Here is a 21,077-nt window from a genome sequence, read left to right as displayed (position 1 = left end):
AAACGCAAATGTATGCAAATGAATGCAAAATGGGTGCAAATGCTTGCAAAATGAGTGATTTGTTTGATCTTGCCTACATGTAGGTTATTTTGAAGTAAAAACAATTTTTCAAGAAAAATGCCCCAGTGTGACTGGAGAATAAGATGTTGGATGAAGGACTAAATAATTGATACTTGATGAAAGTTTTTTGAAGGTAATAGGTGAAAACTGACAATGAGCTTCTTGATTGATTCGGGAGGCACTCTGAAAGAGGTTTCCCCTTGTAAGAAGACATTAAACATTTTGCAAAAGAAGAATATAAAAGATGGCGCCAAGCCATGAGAAAAATTGATAATTTTATTAATGCATTGAAGAAGAAAATAACAGATCGATAAGTGAACTTGGACTATATTGTCCCTTCAAAATGACAAAAGCAAAATGACATAGCATTGGCATTGTCAGTTTCTTGGAAGAGTTTAATCAGGATAGCCGACTGGTGTCTTCCGTATTTTCAATAAGGATATTCTTGTCGATGCAATCTTGAATGATATTCTTTAGGACAAAGCAACGCTCAGTATCATGCCCTATTGCCCGATGAAATTTGCAGAACTGCTCTCTGAATTTGCCCATGATTGCTAGGGGATCAGCTGCTTTAGGTAAATGGATCATATCTCTTGCAAGCATGTATTCCAGAACACTCTCGAGTGTCTGGTCCAGAGGGGTGAACTCTCGATCCATACTCCAATTCTTGCGCTTTGGTTTTTCTTGATCTTTCTCTTTATGCTGAGGACTAGATTGAAGAGACTTATCATTGTTGGAGATCTTTTCTTTTTGGTCCTCGGATCCCTCTGAATGGTCATCATGATTTTTCTAGTTATCCTCGCCATTGTTGGCAGAAAGAGTGAAGTACGCCTTCGGAGGTCTGACCACATCTTTTATGAGCATGTATTCCAAGAAACTCTAGAGTATTTGATCTAATGGGGCCATCTTGCGGTCTTGATTCTGATCATCACGTTGTACCTCTTGCTGAGTACATGATTTCTGCTGAGACTTGGCAAAGACAGTCGACTGGTATTCTTTCTCACCCTCAACAAAGAAATTCTTGTCGATATAGTCTTGGACGATATTCTTAAAGACGAAACAATGTTCAATATCATGCCCCGTTGTTCGATGGAATTTGCAAAATCAATCTTTCCATTTGCCTTTTGGGACTGGAGGATTAACAATCTTTGGGAGTTTAACCATTTCCTTGACCATCATGCATTCAAGGATCTTTTCTAGGGGTTGATCTAGAGGAGTAAATTTACGATCGTAATCCCAACAGTCAAGCTTTTTCTTCTCTTTCTGTTGACTCGATTTTTCACTCTGCTTTCAAGACTTTTCTTTCTGACTTGTATGATCACCCTTGTTATCTTTGCAATCACTGCGGTTGGCATTAGCGAAGAAGGTGAAATTTGTCTTCTTTTGTGAATCTTGACTATTCCTGATGGGGGTAATGCCATCATAGAAGTCTTTGCTCGTGAAGACCTTCTTGCCCTTGTCACAAACCTGCAGATCCTTGACCATCTTCACCACGTCTCAGAGTTGTGGCTGAGTAGAGTCATCAGCAGACTGATTCCTGGATCTGTAAGTCGACCCCTGTCCTTGAGTCGACCTTCTAAATGTCTGTTGGGTTTCATATTCCTCGTCAGTATCTCCTGTTGATTCTGCCTCATCAGATGTTTATTCATGACGACTCTGCCTTTTAGTGATTTTTACATTCTTCTTCACTGTTCGGTCCTTGACCTTTTTCTCATTGTGGGGTTTTCCTGAACTGGCCCCTATTTCTTCAGATAATAACTTGCTTAGCATTCTTTGAAACAATGAATACATCTGTGGGTCGATGTCATCATTAGCTTGCTGACTTTCGTTTTCGGCGGATTGTGAAGAGGTCATTTCTTGTACTGAGACAGATAGAGAGCTGATAAGCTAGACTGGCATGGTTTTCCTTCTGGACCTCGTCTGAACCATGTAAGGATGCAAGTGCTCTTTGACATAAAGGAGGGGTACAAACAATTTTCCACCACTCCTGATAATCATTGGACACTCGAGGACCCGAACACTTTGTGTTTAGTGTTTAAATAAAATCAAATAAAGATAAAATCAATCATAAAGCATCCTAATATGATTCTAAACATGAAAAAACCCTAAAAACATGAACTTATGCATAAAAAACTAAAAATATCACAAAAATCATGATTTTGGCAGTGTTTCGGGATCCTGCAGGCACCCTGTTTTGCAATTTAGCTCATTCAAGCATCAAATGGGTTCCAAAATTCAAAAAAATTGGCACCTGCACTTTTTATCACCCTAAAACTAGATTGGAATCATAAAAAAATATTTTTGCTATTATTCTAATTCAAAAATTACATTAAAACCCTAAAATATGCTATTTTTACCCGCGGTCACATACCAGTTTCAGTGTCAGACCCGAATCAGGGGCCAATTCACCATGGAAATTCATGAAATTTTACAAAAACAAAATAGACAAAAAAAATTGAATCTCCTTTTTACAAATCAGAAAAATCATTTCCGGTTGGGGAGATATTGTTCTGGCAATCTGGGCTTAAATTTTACGAATATAAAATTGATTAAAACAGGTATTTTTGGTTTCAAATACAGAAAAAAATAGCAAACTTCATAAAAAATTTCTAATATTTCATAAGTGAATAATAGATAGATAAATAATCAACTTTTCTTTTTACAGATCATAAATCAGATCTACGGTTAAGGATCTATGATCAACACAATTTGAATTAGGGTTTTAGTAAATCACAAGTTTTAAAACATGGATCCGACTTTCTGACAGAGGAAAAATATCAAACAGTGACAAAAAATTATGAAAATTTTACAGTAAGTATTCGACATTAACATAAAGTCACTGCACTTTACGGATCTTGAATCAAATATCAGATGAAAGAAATATCAAATCTACAAGTTATACTTGAATTTGAACAATGATTTTAATCAACAAAAATCTTGATTCGAATTTGTATTTTTTTGATAAGGTTTTCCAATCCCAAAGCTTCTGATTTTTTTACAGGAACTCACTAACACAACCATGGATCACACATAAAAAAATCAGAAATTTTTAACAAATATTCAAATAGGAAACAACATGAGTTTTACGGATCTAAAATCCAAACACATGAAAATCTAAGAAAGCCTAAAAAAAACATGATTTAACCATGGAAAACAATAAAAAATACCTAAACAGCAAAACGAAATCTATTTTAATATTGAAACACATAAAATAAACATTAATATGCTAACAAAATAAAAAGAAAACAGGGAATCCATGGCTGGAATTAATTTTACCTTTGAAATCATGGATTTAACCCATTTAACGGGTAAATCACATATTTTATTGGTTAAGAACGTAGAAAACATACCTCTCATCGATTTAAACGGGTTAGAATCCTGAAACAATATCTCCAAATTGAGTTAGACCACTTTCTTGGGTCGATTTTAGGGTTCTTGGACGAGAATCCATGGTTAAAACCATGAAAGAGGGGGCGCCATTGGAGAAATCTATTTAAAAACACCAAAAAAATAATAAAACTATCAAAAATCACTAAAGAATCCTACCTTGGATGGTGCAGCAATGGAGGGAGCAGCAGGGAGGAGAGAGAAGGTCCAAGAAACTGCTGAGAAAGCCTTAGGGTCGACCTCCCCTATGGGCCCCTTTAAATAGAATTTAATTAGGTTTTTCTAAAAAGTTAATTAATACCAAGTTTGCCCCTTTTAAAAATCATCCAAAACCATTAGTGGGGGGTGATTTTTTTAGAGACGATTTAGCCTAATTTGACCCTAATTACTAACCTATCTAAGCCCTAATCAAAACCCTAAAATACCCCTAATATGGCACCACCTAATGTGGGCCCACATTTAGGTTTTTTTGAAAACCATAAATTTTAAAGCTTTAAAATCAAAGTTAAAAAAAACAAAAGGTAAAATGGAAGTTTTAAAAATAAACTTTGACTCACCTAGACATCTAACCTAAGTAGGACACTAACTAACCCTAAACTCTCCCAAATATGGCGCCACCTAGAGTGGGCCTACATTGAATTTTAAAATCCAGATTTTAAAACTTTAAAAAAATCACTAGTTAAAACCAAAGTAAAAATGCATTTTAAAATCAATTTGAAACCTACTAAGCTCCTAACTTAACTAGAACACTGACTAACCCTAATCTAACCCTGACTTTTGCAAATGTGGTGCCACCTCGAGTGGGCCCCGTTTGATTTTTCAGAAATGGTTTTAAAACTTGAAAATGAGAGTTTTTTCAAAAGATATTCAAAAGTAGCCTTGATATTGAAAGTTTTGAAATGATACAGAGTTCGGACTGGGTCAGAACGCCTCTAGATATGACGTCAACTGGGTGGTCTCCACATCGAAGTTTTGAAATTTTGAAATAAAGACTGAAAATAGCTTTGAAAAGGGATTGAAATCATTAAATAAAATTCAAAGGCTTGAGAATAGAGACCTAATCGAACTGGAACTCTGGGCCAGAGTCCTAAACCAATTAGGACTCTGAGATTTTAGATTTTAAAAGCCAAATGAAGGAGTTTTTGAAAGATTTTATCAGAACTGGTAAAAATAAGTTGAAAAATGCAGTCAGGGTTAGATTCCTAACTCAACCAAAACTCTGAAATAGAGTCCTGAATCAATCGGGACTCTGCAAAATGACCTAATTTTTGAAAAACAAATGGAATGGAATGAAAATGTAAGTGAAAAAAAACTTCAGAATAGACTCCTAACTGGATTAGAACTCTAGGACAGAGTCCTGATCTGACTGAAACTCTAGATTTTTTTGGTATTTTCTGAAAAACAGATGAAAGAACTTGTGAAAATAATAACAAATATTGAAATCAAAATAGAGTCTTGATCCAACTGGAACTCTAGGGACAGAGTTCTAATTGAACTAGGACTCTCAGATTTTTGGATTTTCTCAGAAACAACTGAGGAAATTTTAAAAAACAAGTGAAAACAAGATAGAATCGAAGTTCGGTTTAGAGTCCTGATCTGATTAGGACTCTGAGGAGGAGTCCTAATTCGACTAGGACTCTGAAAATTTTTGGTTTTCTAAAAAGTAAATTGTGAGATTTAAACAAAGCTTTTGAAAACCAATAAAAATGAAGTGAGAAAACAAACTTTGGATAGAGTCCTGATTCGATCAGGACTCTGGGATAGAGTCCTGATTCAATCAGGACTCTAAGATAAAACCTTAGAATTTTGAAACTCCCTGAGAAAGGTATAACAATTTTGATTCCTGAAGAGATAAATAGAAGGATTTTTTGAAAGTTTCTCTCAAAATTGAAATCAAGGTCAGAGTCTTGATCCAACTAAGACTCTTCAAACAGAGTCCTGGTTCAACTAAAACTCTGAGTTTTTGACTTCTCTTTGAAAGATTTAATTAAAAACAGGTAAGAATAACGATGAAAGATAGAGTCCTGATTCGATTAGGACTCTGAGAAAGAGTTCTAATTCAACTGGGACTCTAGAATTTTGGCCAAAAACAAAGGATTTTGATAGGTTTTCTCAAAAACAGGTAAAAAGGGTAGTAAAAAATAGAGTTCTGATCCAACTAGGACTCTAAAAAAAAGAGTCCTGATCCAACTAGAATTCTAGAAAAGAGTCCTAATTGGACTACGATTTTGAAATTTTGGACAAAAATGACGAGAATGGGCAAGGGATATGACTATATCTGGTTTAAAATCAAAATAAAGTTTTGAAAAGGTTCAAAAAGTTGAAAATACAGAGTCCTAATTCGACTAGGACTCTGAATTTTTTTTGAGATTTTTGATAAATAAAGGAATCCAGAAGTGACACCACCTAAATGGGTCTCATCTGAGAATTAAAATCGATTAAAATTGAGTTTTAAATGAATTCAAATTATTTTCTAAGAAAAACACTTCAAAATATGAGTGTCCTGGGAGTTGGCAAATGACAAAATGTCGATTCAAAACCAAGGTTTTGAAATTTATTTTGCAAGAAAAGTTTTAAACCTCGAATCTGGATTTAAAGATTTTGAAAACAGGAGTTCTGGATCTCGATAATAAGATGCAATGAAATGACATGTCAAATGCATGCAATGACATATGAAATGTAAACACTTGATGATGGTGAAAATTTGGGGTGTTTACATCTGTCTGTCAACCTCTACCCCAAGAATGTATCGAAGGTCTCCAAGATCCTTCGTTTTAAAAATTTTCATTAGAAGAGTCTTCACTTCCTCTATATGTTTCTCTGAACTCTCAGTGATGACAATATCATCAACATATATGAGCAATAAAGTGATTACGTTTTCACTTTTGAAAATAAAGAGGGAGTAATCTAGGGCACACCTGGGAAATCCACATTCTTGGATTTTGAGAGAAAAACTATCAAACCACGATCTCGAGGCCTGTTTGAGACCATAGAGAGATTTCTGCAATTTACAAACCCATAGTCGAGGATCTCTTTCTGCATATCCACGAGGTTGTTCCCTGTATACTTCTTCCCTTAGGTCACCATAAAGGAATGCGTTTTTAACATCCATTTGACTTAATTTCCACCCAAGATATTAATACTCGAATAGTGCCCATTTTAACCAAAGGACTGAATGTCTCATTGTAGTCCTCACCAAACTGTTGTGTAAATCCTCGAGCCACAAATCTCGCCTTATAACGCTCAATTCTCTCATTGGGTTTATATTTTATTTTATAAACCCACTTAGAGCCTACTACATTCTTTCCTTGAGGCCTAGGAACAATTTTTCAAGTTTGACATTCACGTAGGGCATCCATTTCTTCATTCATTGCCTCTATCCATTTTCGGGATTGAGATGCTTGCTCAAAGAAAACGGGTTCATCTTGCTTTGCAGCTTGAGTCATGAAAAGTTTAAAATCCAAAAAAAAGTTTTTGTAGCTTACCCGTCTATGTATGGGATGTTGTGTCCTCCCAGATCTCCTATTCTGTTGCTATTTCTGACTCCTATTATTAACACTTTCAGAACTCCTACTCCCTTCTCGTTGAGTGCATACAAATCCTGAAAAATGATGAGGCATCGCGTCATCCTTTCCCTCTGCGTTAGATTGCAAATCTTTTATATCATCTGAAGAACAGGATAATGAATTGTTGATCTCATTTTCATAAGTGTTCTCTGCGAATAATTCAACAGTCACCCATGGATCATACACTTCAACTAATTGTGAAGGTTCTACAGGCGTACCAAAATTTTTCTCATCAAACACAACGCTTTTAGAGATTTTGATCCGTCGGGCTGCGGGATCATAACACCTAAACCCTTTATACTCATCTGCATATCCAACAAATTTGCACTGAACAACTTTGTCATGAAATTTATTCCTCAATGAAGCATCAATATGGACATAACATATACTTCCAAACACCCGTAGTTCACTGTAATCATAATAACGCCCAAACAAAGTGTAATATGGAGATTTGAACTCCAAGAGTGACATGGGTAAACGATTTATATGTGAACAGCTGCATGAAAAGCTTCTGTCCACAATGATGTGAGCACATTACTATCATGCATCATGCTCATGCACTACAAAAAAACATTTGATTAGCGACGGAATTTAGCGACGGATTTATATCGTCGCTACTTAGCGACGGATTAACGAGAGAAATGAATCTGTCGCTATATTTGGAGAATTTTACGAAACTAGCGACAGATTATATTCCCTCGCAAAATCCATCGCTACGTAGCGACAGATTGTGCGAGAGAATATTTTGTCGCAATAAATACGGCAGTTAGCGACGGAATTGCGACGGCTAAAATTCCGTCGCAAAATAGCGACGAACTAGGCGATGGAATATTTTCTGTCGCCTTTTTCGTTTTTTGAATTACGATGGCTTAGCGACGGAATTAATCCGTCGCTAAGCCGTCACGAAATGTCGCATTACCCCTAATCCCAGCCCTCTTTTTCCTTTCTCCTTTCGCTGCTCCCGCCCGCCGCCCTCTCCCTCATGTCGCCTTCTTCCTTCGGCCGCCCTATCCATCCCCGTCGACCTCTCTGCCGGCCCCCACTGTTCGCCGAAAGTCGATCTCCGTCAACCTTCCACCGCCGCTGCCGCCGCCCGGAGCAACCGCAGGTATTTCCGGGCCCCCACCGTTAAATGGATTGGGGGTCGACCCCCTGCGTTTTTCGGTAGGGGGTCGACTCCGCCAGGCGGTCAACCCCCTGCTGTGTCCGGTCGGGGGTCGACCCCCTGCTGTGTCCGGTCGGGGGTCGACCCCCTGCTGTGTCCGACCGGGGGTCAACCCTGGTAGGGGGTCGACCCCCTGCCGTGTCCGGCCGGGGGGGGGGGGGGGGGTCAACCCCCCGCCGTGTCCGGCCGGGGGTCAACCCCCCGCCGTGTCCGGCCGGGGGTCAACCCCCCGCCGTGTCCGGCCGGGGGTCAACCCCGACAGGGGGTCAACCCCTGCAAGGGGTCAACCCCGACAAGGGGTCAACCCCTTTTGATGTGCGGCAGGGGGTCGACCCCGGCAGGGGGTCGACCCCTTGCCGTGTCCGGCCAGGGGTCAACCCCCTGCCTTGTCCGGCAGGGGGTCAACCCCTTGTCATGTCCGACAGGGGGTCGACCCCGGTAGAGGGTCGACCCCGGCAGGCGCTCGACCCCATGAGGGGGTCAACCCCGGCAGGCGCTCGACCCCATCAGGGGGTCGACCCCGGCAAGGAAAAGCCCTTTCCCATTGCACCCTCTCCTTCGTTGCGCTCGAGTTCAACCCTCACACCTCTCCATCCATAGCCTCCTGAGCATCTCCCATGTCCGTCGGAGCCTCATCGGAGTCACCTACATGTGCCTCCAATCGCCAAAGCCACCTCAACTAATCTTCCACAAGAGCTGAGCCCCGTTGAATGCTCAGCGGGGCCCCTCCACACCTCATTTTTCAAACAGCGCTGCCCATTAGCAAATTTAGTCACAATTCCTACAAATATGATATTTGTGGATCCATATCCGCCCAAGGATGAGTTGGCAGGATCCTATTGTCCTAAGTTTGAAAGGGTTTTTTTTCAAAGTGACTTCATTTTAAAACATCATTTTTTTTGTGCAGATTTCTCAACGAAACTCGTTTGTGCCCCGCCAACCGTGGTAAGTAAATGACAAAAACAATGCAAATCGGGTAAATACCCGTGGTGAGTAAGTGATGCAGACGTATCATATGTTATTTAATTTATTAGATGTAACACTTTATTGTTCACACACTCACTTAGTTGTTGATATTTAGGGTTGCTTTGTTGGAGTTCGGAGATCATGCTGAGCATGATTTTAATGTAGGAATATGGAAGTGTTCTTATTTTTGGAGTACGGAGTCCATGCTAAGCATGGTAGTAGTTAGTGAGATATTGAAGTGTGTTTGCTGCAGGTACATGTTTGCCATTTGTTTGATATGAATGATTATGATGTATTGCAATGTTTGATGTAATTGTATTCATGCTTGCATTTAGTTACTTTTAATTTGATTTTGACTTCCATGTAAAATTTTATAATAAAAGCATGCTTTAAATGATTGTATCGTGTCATTAATAGTTTGCACATGAAAATATTAAGTTATCAATGCATGCATCAAAATTCTTGGTATTGTTTGACATAGTATATTGCATGATAAATTTGATATTTTCTTCATCGTAGCATTCTGATTGTTTTTTTTTTAATTCGTTAGGATACTATTCGTAACATCATACGACAGAATGACTGCAAACCGTGAATGGATGTACCGTAGGATAGTGGACAATGAGTTATCGCATGAATATATGGATGATGTTGACAGTTTTATTGAATTTGCAACGGCAAGTGTCAGTACAGTGGATCCTAAAGGTCAGATTAGGTGTCCCTGCAAGATTTGTAAGAATAATCGATTTGTAGAACCTCATAGCGTTAGACATCACCTATACAGGAAGGGTTTTGTGAGTGATTATCAGAACTGGATGTTTCATGGAGAAGAATTTAGAAACGATTTTGATGCACGGGTGAATGTGGTGCACGATAATCCATATACGGATTTGATATTTGATGCCGCAGGAACAGAACTGGGTTTTGCTATGAGTTCTAGTGATGTAAGAACTGTCGTAGATGAAGAATCACCAAACGATGCAGCTAGTAGATTTTATGATTTACTTAGAGATGCTGATGAGCCACTTTGGAACGGTTGTGAGAGTCACACTATTTTGTCTGCAGTTCTTCAACTAATGAATTTGAAGTCCGAGTATAATTTGAGTCAATCATGTTTTGACCGTTTGTGCATGATTGTGAAGAGTATGTTGCCCAAAGATGAGAAATTGCCACAAAATTTCTATCGTGCGAGAGTTATGGTCAACGCTCTAGGTATGGGTTACAAAAAGATTGATGCTTGTCCAAATCACTGCATATTGTATTTCAAGGATCAGGAAAACGACATATCATGCCCGTCATGTGGGCATCCTCGGTTCAAGCCAAAGACAAGAGGCAATGGTAGCACGAGATCAAAAGAAGTTTCATACAAGTCGCTCTGCTACTTTCCTATCACTCCTAGATTGCAGCGATTGTATATGTCTTCAAGAACAGCTATACACATGAGATGGCATGCAAATAAAGTTCAACACGAGGAAAACAAGATCACGCATCCTGTTGATGCTGAAGCTTGAAAGCACTTTGATCGTACTCATCAGAACTTTGCAATGGAAGTGCGAAATGTTAGACTCGGTCTATGTACAGATGGATTTAATCCATTTGGGGGTAGATCAACTCCATACTCATGCTGGCCAATATTTGTAACTCCATACAACCTTCCACCAAGCTTGTGTATGAAACGTCCAAATCTTTTCTTGTCTCTGTTGATCCCTGGTTCGACCTCACCTGGCCAAAATCTTGATGTATATCTAAGGCCATTGATTGATGAACTAAAAGTACTATGGGATGACGGTGTTACCACGTATGATGCCCACAAAAAACAAAATTTCAACATGAAGGCCGTTGTTCTATGGACAATCAGTGACTTCCCTGCATATGGTATGTTATCTGGTTGGAGCACACATGGGAGGTTGGCTTGTCCGTTCTGCATGGAGGATTCCAAAGCTTTTAGATTGAGGCATGGAAGGAAGCCTTGCTGGTTTGAGTGCCATTGTCGATTTCTACCCAGCGATCATTTGTTCCGACGTTAAAAGAATGCATTTAAAGCAAGCACAACTGAAACGGAAGGTCCATCCTCAAGATTGTCTGGCATAGAGATTCTAAGAAGATTGCGATACTTTCCAGATATATTAACAGATGCCCGCAGTCCTACACCCTTTCGTGGATTTGGGAGGAATCACAATTGGACGAAAAAATCTATTTTTTGGGAACTACCGTATTGGCCGACCCTATTGATACGACATAATTTGGATGTCATGCATGTAGAGAAAAATGTGTTTGATAATGTGTTCAATACAGTAATGAATATTAAAGGAAAAATGAAGGATAATCCGAAGGCCCGTATGGATTTAAAATTAATATGTAAAAGACCAGAATTGGAACTCAAAGAGTATAATGGCAAAGTACTGAAACCAAAGGCGAAGTACGTGCTCAGACCTGATCAAATAAAACATGTATGTCAATGGTTGAAACAACTGAGATTTCCAGATGGATATGTCTCTAACATTGCTCGGGCTGTGAAGATTGACGATGGACAGTTATATGGGTTGAAGAGCCATGATTGTCATATCTTTATGCAACGATTGATACCCCTAGCATTCCATGATATGCTAGACAAACCTATATGGGGGGTATTGTCTGAGTTGAGCAGATTTTTCAGAACATTGTGCGCATCGGAGGTCGTTGTATCAGATGTAAAGAATCTCGAGGACTCTGTCATCACCACTGTTTGTCTGTTAGAAAAGATATTTCCGCCAGCATTTTTCGATATTATGGAACATTTGATCATACATCTGCCATATGAACTAAGGGTTGGTGGCCCTGTGCAATATCGATGGATGTACCCATTTGAAAGGTATATGTTTTTTTATATTTGTCTCTTTAATGACAGATATTTAAAATTTGAAATGTATATTCTTGTCAGATGCATGTTCGACCTAAAAGAAAAGGTTCGTAATAAAGCAAGAGTAGAAGGCTCTATTTGTGAGGTGTACACTTTAGAAGAGATTTCAAATTTCTCATCTATGTACTTCGAACCTCATATTCCAACACGTTACACATGCCCGCCCCGTAACGATGATGGAGAACAAGTAACTGTAGCTGACAAGCTGTCGATATTTCAACCACTTGGGCATGCATTTGGTAGTTGCCGATCAAGGCTATTGACAGATCGAGAGCAAGATGCAACACACATCTATATTCTTTTTAATTGCTCAGCGATCGACCCATACATCGAGTAAGTATATGTATATGCAATTCAATTATAAATCCTTTTATGTTCTATATGTGGATACATGGCTCGGTAATATAAGTATTTGTGGTTTGCAGACGATTTGATCTGGAGTTGCAAAGTGAAGTTTCACATCTCACTGATGCAGAAGTACAAAAAGAACGTGAAACTAAGTTTGTGGAGTGGTTGAAACAGTTGGTAAAGAAGCTAACATAAATTTTGTACTTATAAACAACACTAAGTTACTTAATTGATCGTGATCACAATCATTATTTATGTCTGTGCGTAGGTTCGCCATGGTGATGTTAAAGATCGAGGAATATGTGATTTAGAAAATGGTCCGACCAAAGTTGTGCAATGCTACAACGGGTATATCGTAAATGGTTATCGATTCCATACAAAAGACTACGATATAAACAAATCAACGATAAATAGTGGCGTGTGTGTCAAGGGTAGCAGCTACGGTGAAAATGAACATGATTACTACGGTGTTATAGAGGAAAAAATGGAGTTGACTTACTTAGGCATGAATAACAGGGTTACGATATTCAAGTGTCATTGGTTTGATCCAACTGCAACAAGACTCGACAAAGCTTCAGGCATTGTGGAGGTGAATCATAAATCCAGGTTTAGAACATATGAACCATTCATATTAGCCTCGCAAGCTCAACAAGTTTATTATACTTCATATCCGAGTATAAAAAAGTCAGATAGAAATGAATGGTGGGCAGTTTGCAAGGTGAAATCCAAACTATACCCCGAGTATGATCAGTTACAGGAAGATGAGTTAGCTGAAGACAGTGATTACTATCAATCAGATGATGTCTATGACTTCGCTTATGGTCACGATGTTGCGCATGATATGCATGTCATATCTCCATTGGCCGATGAAACATTCATAGAGGAATGTGATCCAAATGATGTACCAAGTGGATGGGCAAACAATGAAGAAGAAGAAGAAGAAGAAGAAGAAAGTCAAACTAGTGACGAGGAAGAATTCTCAAGCTAGTGAGCAAACTCTTATACTACAAACCTCTATTTAAATGCATTGTAATACTTGATGTGAGTTGTATTGCAATACTTGGTGTGAATGATTAAAAATTTTATTTGAATGTATTGTAATACTTGATATGAATGATTCGAATGCATTGTAATACTTGATGTGAATGATTTCAATTATCTGAATGTATTATAATTTATGCAATGAATGATTTGAATTAGTGCAATACTTGATGTGAATGATTTGAATTATTTGAATGCATTGCAATGCTTGATGTGAATGACTTGAATGCATTGTAATACTTGATGTGAATTATTTGAATGTATTGTATGACATATGTTATTTGTTAGAATATGGTTCATGGAGGTTATAGTGGTCGCTCATCTGGTAGTAGCCAGGCTCAGCCTTCATCTTCATGGGCTCCTGTGATAGGTATATCATATAACTAATTGGATGCTTGATTAGTTCAAATGCGCATTCTGAGAATTTCTAATGTATTTTTTTACAGATGATGTTGCGCCTGTACACGACCCACCTACACCAGTTGATCACACAAGTCAACAGCCAACACAGGAAACAGGGTCTTCTCAGGCTGGCACAAGAAGACTCATTCGAATAGTGTATATCGATAATCGACCGTAAGTATTTTGTTTTCAATTATTGCATATCTTTTAAATATTTTATATTGATATTTACTGTGTAACAATTCATGTGCAGCACGAGGTTTGAGCCACAAGAAGTAGTACGGGAGATTAGGAATTCACTTCTTCAACATCTACCAAGACCAGTTGCTCAATGGAAAGAGTACCCAAAGGAGGTGTTAGACAGATTGTGGTCCTCGTTCATGGTATACAGTTGTTCCTCATAGTTAATATGTTTCATATTTAATTTATTTAAGCAATGTCTACTAACTTTCTGAAAATATTTGTAGGCTTCGAATCGCTTCGCAACTATGGTGGAAGAAAATGATGCAAGGAAGGTGTGGCAGAAGGTGGCTGCCAATCGATTTGCAGACATGCTGCACACTATGAAGACTGCAGCAAAAAAAGCATCTGGCGTAGTAGATGATCCATTACTGTGGAAGGGTCATGGTCCTATTACTATCAGGAGAGATTACTGGGATGAAATGTGCGATAAGTGGGCGGGAGATGCATTTAGAAATCGCTCTGCGAAGGCTGCACAAAATCGATCGAAGATGCCCGAAGCCCATCTACACACAAGTGGATCTAAGACATTTGGGAGCCACCTAAAGAAAATGGTAACTCATTAATATATAATATTAATTTTATAAGTATTGTTGCAAACTTGTGTAGTAAATCTTTTGTCATTTAACTTCGCAGGAAGCAGAAAAAGGAGACAGTGTACCATATAAGGATGTGTTTGTAGAAACACATAAACGGAAGACCACGGGAGTCTTCGTATCAGAGAAGGCGAGAACGACAACAGTATGTATTAATTCTATTAATAATCATTACAATATATATGCAAGTTATCATAATGTTATCATTAATTATTAATGAATACTTTAAACATTATTTTGTAGGAGGCATATGAGCAACAGATGGTAGAGCGATATGGCGATGACGCTACTCAGCATCCATCATTTGATCCTACAGCATGGGTGACTGCAGCAGGTGAACCCAAAAAAGGTCGCGTGTTCGGGTTTGGGAGTAATATGAACACTTCACCAGTTATTGGTTCTTCTAGTTACGGCTCACCGACTTCTTGCGCCAACATAAGCTCCAAGCAGCCGACTATTCTTTCCGGTGATGATGTACGCCAGATCATTAATGAATCACTGAATAACTACTTTCAATACACCGTCGCCCCCTTTCTCCGAAATGAGATCAAGGTCGTTGTTCAGGATAGGGGATCTTCGATTCCAGGTCCCTCTCAGGTATAATCACATATTCAGTTTTTTGTCTGCCTTAGAACACATATGAGCATAATTGAATCACATATATAACTTTTTGCCTGCCTAAGAACACATATGAGCATGTTATAATCACATATTCAGTTTTTTTACTGCCTTAGAGCACATATGAGCATGCTATAATAACATATAGAGTTTTTTTATTGCATTAGAGCACATATGAGCATGCTATAATCACATATAAAGTTTTTTTGCCTGCCTTAGAGCACATATGAGCATGATAGAATCACATATAAAGTTTTTTTGACTGCATTATAACACATATGAGCATGCTATAATCACATATTCAGTTTTTTGACTGCCTAAGAACACATATGAGCATGTTATAATCACATATTCAGTTTTTTGACTGCCTTAAAGCACATAAGAGCATGCTATAATAACATATAGAGTTTTTTTATTGCATTAGAGCACATATGAGCATGCTATAATCACATATAAAGTTTTTTTGCCTGCCTAAGAACACATATGAGCATGATAGAATCACATATAAAGTTTTTTTGACTGCATTAGAACACATATGAGCATGCTATAATCACATATTCAGTTTTTTGACTGCCTAAGAACACATATGAGCATGTTATAATCACATATTCAATTTTTTGACTGCCTTAGCACACATATGAGCATGCTATAATAACATATAGAGTTTTTTTACTGCCTTAGAACACATATGAACATGCTATATATCATTTATGATAGAATCACATATAAATTTTTTTGCTTTACCTGCCTTAGAGCACATATGAGCATGCTATATTCACATATTCAATTTTTTGACTGCCTTAGCACACATACGAGCATGATCGAATCACATATATAGTTTTTTGCCTGCCTTAAAGCACATCTGAGCATGGTAGAATAACATATAGAGTCTTTCTAGATGCCTTAGAACACATATGAACATGCTATAATCACATATTCAATTTTTTGACTGCCTTAGCACACATATGAGCATGATAGAATCACACACACACACATATATATATATATATATATATATATATATATATATATATATATATATATATATATATATATATATAACTTTTTGTCTGCCTTAGAGCACATATGAGCATGATAGAATCACATATAGAGTTTTTTTATTGCCTTAGATCACACATGAGCACATGATAGAATCACATATAGTGTGTAATTTATTTCATTATATTTTGTTTATCAATACTGACTGTTCTTTTCTTGTGTAGGCTGCTAGCGATAATCAGCATAGTGGAGCTGAAGGGACAGATAAAGACAATGAATAAGAAGACGCACAAAATCTTGGCGATGATTAGAGGACTGTGTTGAAGAAGTTCTATTTTTTTTATGTTTCCTAATTGTAATTGTTGAATTGTAAATAATTAAACTTCTTAATTTTAAGGTGGAACGATTAATTGTTGTAGATTCTTGTTATATAAAATTTTTTGTGTGGTTTGTTTTTTATTTACAGGAAATATAAATTATACAGGAAATAGAAATTGCTCGGTATTTAATTTTCAAATAATTTTTTTTTAAATTTTTTTTCGTGTTTGCGACGGATTAGCGACGGAACCATCTGTCGCTATTCATATTAATCTAGCGACGGCATAGCGACGGAAGTAAATCCGTCGCCAAGCCGTGGTCGCCGTTTAGTACCCGCGGATTGGCGACGGAATATAGCGCTCGTTATTCCGTCGCAATTAGCGACGGACCTGGCGACGGAATAATTCTGTCGCCAGTTAGCATCGAAATATTCGCGATGTAAGCATATTGTCGCCTCGTTGTCGCTAATCCGTCGCTAACCATGTTAGCGACGGAATATGGTCGTCGCTAATCTACTGCTTTATTGTAGTGATGGTTGTTTCAACAATATGTCGATGTTTACGTTTGGCAACTCCATTTTGTTGAGGAGTGTAGGGATAGGAAACTTGTCGAGTTATTCCATTATCTTGTAGAAAAGCAATAAAGTCATCTGAAGAATATTTCCCCCCACCATCACATTGGAAGAGATTAACTTTAGAGGAGAATTGTGTTTGAATCATTGCATGAAATTCTCGAAATAATTGGAACACTTGTGATTTATGACTCATGAAGTAAATCCAAATATATCGAGAGTAGGAATCAATAAACAGGACATAATATCGAGAACCAGATAAAGAATCAATGGGAGTTGGTCCCCATGCATCAGAACATATAAGCTCAAAAGGTTCAGAAGCCCTTTTATTAAGAACATTGAAAGGAAGCACATGGCTTTTGCAAAGTTCACAACTTGGACACTTCTTGACATTCAAAACAGTAGACAAACTAGACACTGGAATAAGACTCTGTGACACAAGTTTTTTCAATAAAAACATGACTGCAATGACCCAATCGACCATGCCATAAATTTGGCTTATTACATCGAAGAGAATTATCAACATCTGACTGAAGACAAAAACTATGAACTGATGACCAAGAAGATGAAGGATGACTTGGCTCCAAGGCTAACTCTAATGAAGACGACGAAGGACTGGCAGGAGGCTCCTTGAAGACATACATGTTTCCTTGTCGCTCTCCCTTAGCAAATGTCCTCTTCGCTTGAAGATCCTTGACATACACAAAGGTGGGAGTGAATTCGACAAAAGAATTTGTATCGTCAACAAGTTTAGAAACTGAAATAATATTCTTTTTAATATTTGGAGTAAGGACAACATTAGACAAAGACAAAGAAGAAGATGACATAGGAATGTGTGCACTACCAATGTGAGTAATGGGGTGAGTTTTTCCATCACCAGTGACTATAGTCCCTCTATCGAAATAAGGTGATAGACTAGACAGTTTACCTGCATTTCCCGTCATGTGGGTGGCTGCCCCTGAATCAACATACCATTCTCCTTCTTTGTTTTGCTTGATCGTCATGTTTGACAGTGCAATCATTAGCAACTGTTGTATATTATCTGATGAGGCTCTTTGGCTCTGCCCTATCTGTCTATTCTCTGCTTTGTTTCCTTTATCCTTGTTTTGGGGATTGAACCAACAATTTGCTTTTATGTGACCCTTTTTGTTGCACTAGAAACAGGTAGGAACTCTCTCTTGACCCGCTGACTGAAACCCTCTTAGAGTACTAGGTGTAGGAAGAATGTCATGACCCCCTTGTCCAAACCGACCACGCCCTCTTCCTCCTTGATATCCTGCATTTCCATGTCCAGGTAATGTGTCCATAGCCAACACATTATGTGAATTCCCACCTTGGTCACCACTGCCTGTCAAGTGTTGCTTCATACTCATCTCATGTTGCAATAGCTTGGCTTGTAGCTCTCCAAAAGTGGGCAACACAGGTAAGACCTCAAGAGTTGTAGTGAAGGCGTAATACTCTAGTCCAAGTCCACTAAGAGTTTGTTGAACCTTTTCTTTATCTGAAATCACACTTCCAACTATTCCCAACTGATCTAAGATGGTCTTAACATGATTGAGATACTCCATAATTGACATTGATCCCTTAGATTCTGAAATTCCTTCTTCAAGTAAAGAACTCGTGCCTTTGATATTTGAGAATATGTCTCTGCAAGCGTTGCCCATAATTTTTCTGTTGTGAGGCCATCTGTGATGGAGATTAACACTTCTTGAGAAAGAGTGGAGGTGATGTAAGCAACCACACACTGATCCCGTTTCATCCATGTAGTATATTCTGGATTGCGAATCTGCTTAGAAGAAATTGTCTCTCCTTTCTAATTCTTAATTTCCTGTAAAATAAACTATGGTGGGGCCAGTGTAGAACCATCTAGATCCCCAAAGAGATCGTGGCTCCTTATGAAAGGAGTGATTTGTCTTTTCCAAGTCAGGTAATTAGAATGGTTAAGTTTTTCAGAAACGAGATGGGGAAGAAAGCTCGAGGACATACCATTTTTAGTAAAAGAGGAATCTATTAAAGATTGAAAGGACAAATATTCAACCAGCAACACAAACTGAATGAGTTGTTCCAAACAATTTGTAAACCTATGGCCATCAACTTTTTTTTTTAACAGTCTCAGAAGTAAAATGAGCAGATCGACTGATTGATGTTTAGACGGGAGGCACTGATTTATGAGTGTTGTAAAATTTAGTTGTAAATAACCACTCATAATAAACGAAGAACACCAATATATGTGATCTTACGTTGCTGGTTGAAAAGGCACAAAAAAATTGGTTTTGAGAAAACAATTAAGAAGACAGTAGAAAAGAAGTTTTGTTGATTCAGCCTGCTAGCAAACAGAATGCAATAGGAATAAAAGGAGAATAAATCAAATATCCATGGCAAAAATATAAGCAAACAGAAATTTCATAGAATAAAGAGAGAGTATCATATCTGAGAATAAATTAGATGTCCACAACAAAAAAGGGGCTGAATGATTTGATGTCAGGCCCAAAACAGAAACCGATTAGATTTGACGTCAAACAAAGGCAAATCTTAATGACAGCACAGAAATATTAGGTTTTGAGAAGAAAAAAAATTTGACTTAAGATAAGAGCAGGAAGAAGGTGAGGTGATGAGAGAAAGAAACAATAGGAATAGAAGGAGAATGAAGAGAAACAAGTACCCACCGTTGGAATGACTGAATCAGATCTCTCTGGGCATACCTTCAGGTAAGACAACCGAACCTTGCTCTGATGTCATGAAAGATTTCCACCGCAGCCCTATTCTGCAAAAAATAAGAGAAGAAGAGAAGAGAGAGAGACTTGCAGGAAAAAGGGAGGAGGCTGCACAGGTTAACCCCTCTCAACCCTAACATGATTACTTATATAACATGATTTACAATATGTGAATATTACAAAATGTCACTCATTAATGAAAAGAATATAGCACATGCTGAAAACCATTATAAGTGAGCAGTTTGGATCAAGGTTGCCAAACTAGGAAGCAGAAGCAGGAATTGATACGGGAAGCGAAAGCGAGAAGCGAGGCATTTTAAAATTTATAGGAAGCGGGAAGCGAAATATTAAAAAAAATGAAGCAATATGGTAATTGAATAGGAATCGAACAAGAAACAAATAAAAACTAAAATAAAATTGATCATTCTTATATTTTGTGATTTTTCAGTAAAAGAGTTAAATTTTTGTTAAAATCTAACAATGATGGTTACTAATTTAAAAAAAGTACATTGAAAGTGAGTGAAAGCGTGAGAGAAAATACATGAAAAACATGAAAAGAAACATGAGAAAAGCATATAGGAAGCATAGATCATGTGTGTGAGAAGCATAGAAGAAGCGTGGAGGAATCGAGATTCCCATGAAGTTTCCGAAGCGAGGAGTATCGCACTTCTGAAGTGAGTTTCCGGGAAGCAAGCTTCCCACCTACCTTATAAGCTTTCGGTAACTCTGGTTTGGATCTATCAGACGTTTGGATGTGGACCCAAACGTTTCCATACTCGATGCACGACCTCTTATCAAAAGTATCATGATTTTTTTAAATATACAATCCAAGATATCAAGGCACCCAAAATCAATGATCTACAGTATACCAAAATTTTATGACTTAAAGAATCATGATTTTATTTTGAAAATATATGATTCCTAACAAACAAACTATGCTCAGTGTATCTGTAGTGTCAGATTGAGTAGAGCGATGCTTTTGACCCTGACTTGAGAGAGAGAGAGAGAGAGAGATAGAGTATGCTTAATGCATCTGTAGAGTCAGATTGAGTGAGAGATGTTTTTGACCCTGACTTGAGAGAGAGAGAGAGAGAGGTTTTGAATCAAAAGTTTCACTTCTCATTGCAAGTTTCTGAATAGTTTCAATGGTGCACTGTCCATTTGTCCTTGGCGTTAGTTGTCAATTG

The 21,077-nt window shown here is 38.0% G+C and overlaps 1 protein-coding gene across 1 annotated transcript in view; it reads left to right on the top strand.

Annotated features, from left to right (window-relative positions):
• Positions 1 to 21,077, top strand: part of LOC149816930 (nifU-like protein 4, mitochondrial) — a 48,868-nt gene that overhangs the window by 26,682 nt on the left and 1,109 nt on the right. The gene's annotated exons all lie outside the window — the stretch shown is intronic.

Source organism: Nuphar pumila, chromosome 14, assembly GCF_984573655.1.
Source record: "Nuphar pumila chromosome 14, dmNupPumi1.hap1.1, whole genome shotgun sequence".
Classification (NCBI taxonomy): Eukaryota; Viridiplantae; Streptophyta; class Magnoliopsida; order Nymphaeales; family Nymphaeaceae; genus Nuphar; species Nuphar pumila.
This window is presented reverse-complemented; position numbering and strand designations above follow the sequence as displayed.